Genomic DNA, 7,116 nt, shown 5'->3' with positions numbered 1-7,116 from the left:
CCTCAGATTCCCTTGGTTCCTCATTAGGGAACTCATTGGAGGCCAGTGGACGTCCATTGAGGTCTTCCTCAGTGGCGTTCACTGCCTCTCCTTCCTCTCCAAATTCGGCCATGTTGATGGCCTTGCACTCTCCTTTTGGATTTTCTTCTGTATTGCTTGGAAGAGTACTAGGAGGGAGTTCAGTAATTTTCTTGCTCAGCTGTCCCACTTGTGCCTCCAAATTCCTAATGGAGGACCTTGTTTCAGTCATGAAACTTTGAGTGGTTTTGATTAGATCAGAGACCATGGTTGCTAGGTCAGAGTGGTTCTGCTTAGAATTCTCCGTCTGTTGCTGAGAAGATGATAGGAAACGCTTGCCATTGCTAAACCTGTTTCTTCCACCATTATTGTTGTTGAAACCTTGTTGAGGTCTCTGTTGATCCTTCCATGAGAAATTTGGATGATTTCTCCATGAAGAATTATAGGTGTTTCCATAGGGCTCTCCTAGGTAATTCACCTCTTCCATTGAAGGGTTCTCAGGATCATAAGCTTCTTCTTCAGATGAAGCATCCTTAGTACTGCCAGGTGCATTTTGCATTCCAGACAGACTTTGAGAAATCAAATTGACTTGCTGAGTCAATATCTTGTTCTGAGCCAATATGGCATTCAGAGTATCAATCTCTAGAACTCCTTTCTTCTGATTTGTCCCATTGTTCACAGGATTCCTTTCAGAAGTGTACATGAATTGGTTATTTGCAACCATTTCAATTAGTTCTTGAGCTTCTGTAGGTGTCTTCTTCAGATGAAGAGATCCTCCAGCAGAGCTATCCAAAGACATCTTGGACAGTTCAGACAGACCATCATAGAAAATACCTATGATGCTCCATTCAGAAAGCATGTCAGAGGGACACTTTCTGATCAATTGTTTGTATCTTTCCCAAGCTTCATAGAGGGATTCTCCATCCTTCTGTCTGAAGGTTTGGACTTCCACTCTAAGCTTACTCAATTTTTGAGGTGGAAAGAACTTTGCCAAGAAGGCATTGACTAGCTTTTCCCAAGAGTTCAGGCTGTCTTTAGGTTGTAAGTCCAACCATATTCTAGCTCTGTCTCTTACAGCAAAAGGGAATAGCATAAGTCTGTAGACCTCAGGGTCAACCCCATTAGTCTTGACAGTGTCACAGATTTGCAAGAATTCAGCTAAAAACTGATGAGGATCTTCCAATAGAAGTCCATGGAACTTGCAATTCTGTTGCATTAGAGAAACTAATTGAGGCTTAAGCTCAAAGTTGTTTGCTCCAATGGCAGGGATAGAGATGCTTCTCCCATAGAAGTCGGGAGTAGGTGCAGTAAAGTCACCCAGCACCTTCCTTGCATTGTTGGCATTGTTGTTGTTTTCAGCTGCCTTGGGTGCTTCTTCTTTGAAGAGTTCTGTTAGGTCTTTTACAGAGAGTTGTGCCTTAGCTTCTCTTAGCTTTCGCTTCAAGGTCCTTTCAGGTTCAGGGTCAGCTTCAACAAGAATACCTTTGTCTTTGTTCCTGCTCATATGAAAGAGAAGAGAACAAGAAAATATGGAATCCTCTATGTCACAGTATAGAGATTCCTTGAGGTGTCAGAGAAAAAGAAAAATAGAAGGAAGAGGTAGAAGAATTCGAACTTAGTGAGATAGAGTTCGAATTGTGCATTGAGGAGGAGTGGTACTCCATAAATAGAAGGATGTGAGAAGAGAGGAAGAAATTTTCGAAAATTAAGTAAAAGATTTTAAAAACATTTTGAAAAACTTGAATTGATTTTCGAAAACTAAGAATGGAGAAGAAATCAAGTGATTTTTGAAAAAAGATTTTGAAATTAGAAATCAAAAAGATATGATTGAAAAGATATGATTTGAAAACAATTTTAAAAAAGATTTGATTTTAAAAATTAATGACTTGCCTAACAAGAAAAGATATGATTCAAACATTAAACCTTTCTCAACAGAAAAGGCAACATACTTGAATTGTTCAATCAAATCATTAATTCTTAGCAAGTATCTTTGAAAAAGGAAAGAAATTGATTTTGAAAAAGATTTGATTGAAAAGATTTGATTTGAAAAAGATTTGATTTTGAAAAACTTTGAAAACTTGAAAAAAAATTTGCATTAAAAACAGAATCTTCCCTCTTGTGCCATCCTGGCGTTAAACGCCCAGAATGGTGCACATTCTGGCGTTTAACGCCCAATGCTCTACCTTTTTGGGCGTTAAATGCCCAACCAGGCACCCTGGCTGGCGTTTAAACGCCAGTCTGTCCTTTTTCACTGGGCGTTTTGAACGCCCAGCTTTTTCTGTGTAATTCCTCTGCTGTATGTTCTGAATCTTCAGTTCCCTGTACTATTGACTTGAAAATAGAACCAAGATCAAATAAACAATGCATGCAAGACACCAAACTTAAAATGAGACATCAAACTTAAAATGAGACATCAAACTTAAAATGAGACCAGTGCCTCAGTAAGAAACATAACATATTTTGTTTTTTATGATTTTGTAACTTTTTTTGGATTTTTCGAAAATTAAGTGGAAGAAGAAAATAAAGGTATCAAAATTCTTAATGAGAATTCCAGGAATCATGCAATGTTAGTCTAAAGCTTTAGTCTAAAGGAATTAGACATGGATAGCCAAGCTTCAGCAGGATATTGCATTCAAGAGCTAAATTGATGAGAATCAATCTGCTTTGGTGATGATAAGAACATCACCTTGAAACACTAGAATTCATTCTTAAGAACTCTGAAAAATACCTAATCTAAGAAACAAGATGAACCGTCAGTTGTCCATACACGAAACAATCCCCGGCAACGGCGCCAAAAACTTGGTGCACGAAATTGTGATCACTACTTTTTACAACTCAAATAATCCCCGGTAATGAATCCAAAAACTTGGTGTTCAATACCATGGCATAAACACAACTTCGCACAACTAATCAGCAAGTGCACTGGGTCGTCCAAGTAATAAACCTTACGCGAGTAAGGGTCGATCCCACGGAGATTGTTGGTATGAAGCAAGCTATGGTCACCTTGTAAATCTTAGTCAGGCAGACTCGAATGGTTACGGATGATATATGAATAAAACATAAAGATAAAGATAGAGATACTTATGTATTTCATTGGTGAGAACTTCAGATAAGCGTATGAAGATGCTTTGTCCCTTCTGTCTCTCTGCTTTCCTACTGTCTTCATCCAATCCTTCTTACTCCTTTCCATGGCAAGCATTATGCAAGGGTTTCACCGTTGTCAGTGGCTACCTCCCATCCTCTCGGTTCTCGATCATGTCGGAATAGAATCCAGTGATTCTTTTGCGTCTGTCACTAACGCCCCACAATCGCGAGTTTGAAGCACGTCACAGTCATTCAATCATTGAATCCTACTCAGAATACCACAGACAAGGTTAGACCTTCCGGATTCTCTTGAATGCCGCCATCAGTTCTAGCCTATACCACGAAGACTCTGATCTCACAGAATGGCTGGCTGGTGCACGAATTTGTGATTCGCACAACTAACCAGCAAGTGCACTGGGTCGTCCAAGTAATACCTTACGTGAGTAAGGGTCGATCCCACGGAGATTATTGGTTTGAAGCAATCAATATTTATTTTATTAATCTTAGTTAGGATGTCAACAAGGTTATTTGGATTTGTAAGAAGTCAAAGTGTTTAAAATTGTAAGTTGGAATTATTAAATTTAATTGAAAAGGTAAACGAGAACAATAGAGTTACTTGTTTATAAAGGACTGGGGAATATGTTGGAGTTTTGGAGATGCTTTGTCCATTGACTTCAACTCTTCCTTGAAATCCTTTCCCACACGCAAGGTTCCTTCCATGGCAAGCTCTATGTAGGGTATCACCGTTGTCAATGGCTACCTCCCATCCTCTCAGTGAAAACGTTCCTATGCTCTGTCACAGCACGGCTAATCATCTGTCGGTTCTCAATCAGGTTGGAATAGAATCCATTGATTCTTTTGCGTCTGTCACTAACGCCTAGCCCTCAGGAGTTTGAAGCACGTCACAGTCATTCAATCCCGGAATCCTACTCGGAATACCACGGACAAGGTTTAGACTTTTCGGATTCTCATGAATGCCGCCATCAATCCAGCTTATACCACGAAGATTTTGATTAAGGAATCTAAGAGATATTCATTCAGTCTGATGTAGAACGGAGGTGGTTGTCAGGCACACGTTCATGGATTGAGGAAGGTGATGAGTGTCACGGATCATCACCTTCTTCACAATTAAGCGCGAATAAACATCTTAGATAAGAACAGGCGTGTTTGAATGGAAAAACAAAGGAATTGTATTAAATCATCGAGACGCTGCAGAGCTCCTCACCCCCAACAATGGAGTTTAGAGACTCATGCCATCAAAAGTATGTAATTCAGATCTGAAAGTGTCATGAGGTACAAGAAATGTCTGTAAAAGTTGTTTAAATAGTAAATTAGTACCCTAGGTTTACAGAAAATGAATAAACTAAGATAATTGGTGCAGAAATCCACTTCTGGGGCCCACTTGGTGTGTGCTGGGGCTGAGATTAAAGCTATCCACGAGTAGAGGCCTTTCTTGGCGTTAAACTCCAGGTTATGACGTGTTTTGGGCGTTCAACTCCGGATCATGACGTTTTTCTGGCGTTTAACTCCAGACAGCAGCATGAACTTGGCGTTAAACGCCAAGTTACGTCGTCTATCTTCGCGCAAAGTATGGACTATTATATATTGCTGAAAAGCCCTGGATGTCTACTTTCCAAAGCCGTTGAGAGCGCGCCAATTGGACTCTTGTAGCTCCGGAAAATCCATTTCGAGTGCAGGGAGGTTAGGATCCAACAGCATCAGCAGTCCTTTTTCAGCCCAAGTCAGATTTTTGCTCAGCTCCCTTAATTTCAGCCAGAAAATACCTGAAATCACAGAAAAATACACACACTCATAGTAAAGTCCAGAAATATGATTTTTGCCTAAAAACTAATAATATTTAACTAAAAACTAATTAAAACATGCTAAAATCTACAAGAAATTACCCCCAAAAAGCGTATAAAATATCCGCTCATCACAACACCAAACTTAAACTGTTGCTTGTCCTCAAGCAACTAGATAAATAAAATAGGTTTTAACAGAAATTAAGAAGTAATAATATTTTAGAGTTTTAAATGAAGCTCAGATTCTTATTAGATGAGCGGGGCTTTGTAGCTTTTTGTTTCTGAACAGTTTTGGCATCTCCCTGTATCTTTAAATTTTCAGAATGATTGGCATCCTTAGGAACTCAGAATTCAAATAGTATTATTGACTCTCCTAGTGTAGTATGTTGATTCTTGAACACAGTTATTTTATGAGTCTTGGCTGTGGCCCTAAGCACTTTGTTTTCCAGTATTACCACCGGATACATAAATGCCACAGACACATAACTGGGTGAACCTTTTCAGATTGTGACTTAGCTTTGCTAAAGTCCCCAGTCAGAGGTGTCCAGAGCTCTTAAGCACACTCTTTTGCTTTGGATCACGACTTTAACCACTCAGTCTCAAGCTTGTAACTTGAACCTGCATGCCACAAGCATATGGTTAGGGACAGCTTGGTTTAGCCGCTTAGGCCTGGATTTTATTTCCTTGGGCCCTCCTATCCAGTGATGCTCAAAGCCTTGGATCCTTTTTACTCTTGGCTAGTGCTTATGGCTTGTTTTTTTTTTTTGAATGCTTTTTCTTGCTTCAAGAATCAATTTCATGATTTTTCAGATCATCAATAATATTTTTCGTGTTCCTCATCCTTTCAGGAGCCAATATTCCTCAAATTCAAAGTACAATTTATGCACTGTTCAAGCATTCATTCAGAGAACAAAAAGTGTTGCCACCACATATAATTAATTATAGTCTTTATTACTAAAAACTCAAAAATATAAATTACTTCTTTATTCTAAAAAAATTCTACTACTTTACTTATGCCTGATGATGATGAGAAAAATACATTATAGCTTAATTGGATATAAAATCAAAATAGACATACTAATTACTATTACTATATATCTCCTAAGGTGAACTTTCTAAAATAAAAACATTATCACTAAGTTAAAGCAGGAAAAGAAAAGGAAAAAAAAATTGGAACTCAGCAACCTGTTGTTTTGGGGAGTAGGTGCTCCTCTAATATGTGTGGTGCTTTTTCATGGATTAATCTTTTGGCGCTTCAGCTCCCTTAGATCACGCCCTTGCTCCTCCTGTTCCTTGAGCAGTTTGCAAATCATGCTACTTTGATTATTCTGTTCTTCCTTTATTTGATCCATAGCTTCTTGCAATCTGGAGATAGAAGCTTCAAGATGTTCCCAATATTCGAATTGGGGAAGTTCTGGGAGGGCTTCTTGTGCTCTCCTCTTGGTTGGATCATCTTGTTGCTGTTGTCTGACCATTGATGTTCCAGTAATGGGCTTTTCAATTAGGATATATTCAGTTATTCCCATCTTTACTCCAGCATCTTTGCAAAGCATAGAAATTAGGCTTGGATAAGCCAATTTGGTGTCCTTAGAGTTCCTGTTTGCTATTTTGTATAGCTCACATGAGATCAACTGATGGACTTCTACCTCTTTTCCCAACATGATGCAGTGAATCATGACAACTCTTTTGATGGTTACTTCAGAACGGTTGCTGGTGGGTAATATGGAACGCCCAATGAAATCCAGCCAGCCTCTGGCTACTGGTTTTAGATCTTCCCTTTTTAGTTGAACTGGGATGCCAGTCGTGCTGGTAGTCCACTTGGCTCCAGGGATGCAAATATCTTCCAAGATCTTGTCCAATCCTTTATTGACCCTCATCATTCTCCTATTAAAGGAGTCTGGGTCATCTTTCAGTTGAGGAATCTTGAATATCTCCCTGATCTTGTCAGAATTGGTATGAATGATCTTTCCTCTGACTAAGGTCTTATGGTCGAAGAGAGCAGCTCCAATGATTCTTTGCCTTTCTGTCTGCCATAGATTAGCATAAAATTCTTGAACCATGTTCTTTCCCACTTTCGTTTCAGGATTGGCCAGAATTTCCCAATTCCTGTTTCGAATTTGCTCTTGGATCTCCGGATATTCATCTTCTTTCAGATCAAATCTGACTTCCGGGATCACTGATCTGTGACTCATTATCTTGTAGTAATGGTCTG

At 39.1% G+C, this 7,116-nt stretch overlaps 1 non-coding gene across 1 annotated transcript; it reads left to right on the top strand.

Moving 5' to 3' along the window:
- Window positions 1–871: 871 nt before the first annotated feature.
- Window positions 872–979, top strand: LOC130964611 (small nucleolar RNA R71). Its single transcript, XR_009080699.1, has one exon. It is a non-coding gene; the product is annotated as a small nucleolar RNA R71 (small nucleolar RNA).
- Window positions 980–7,116: the final 6,137 nt, after the last annotated feature.

Source organism: Arachis stenosperma, chromosome 2 (assembly GCF_014773155.1).
Source record: "Arachis stenosperma cultivar V10309 chromosome 2, arast.V10309.gnm1.PFL2, whole genome shotgun sequence".
Taxonomy (NCBI): Eukaryota; Viridiplantae; Streptophyta; class Magnoliopsida; order Fabales; family Fabaceae; genus Arachis; species Arachis stenosperma.
The sequence above is the reverse complement of the archived record's forward strand: the minus strand, read 5'-3'. Positions and strand labels throughout refer to the sequence as shown.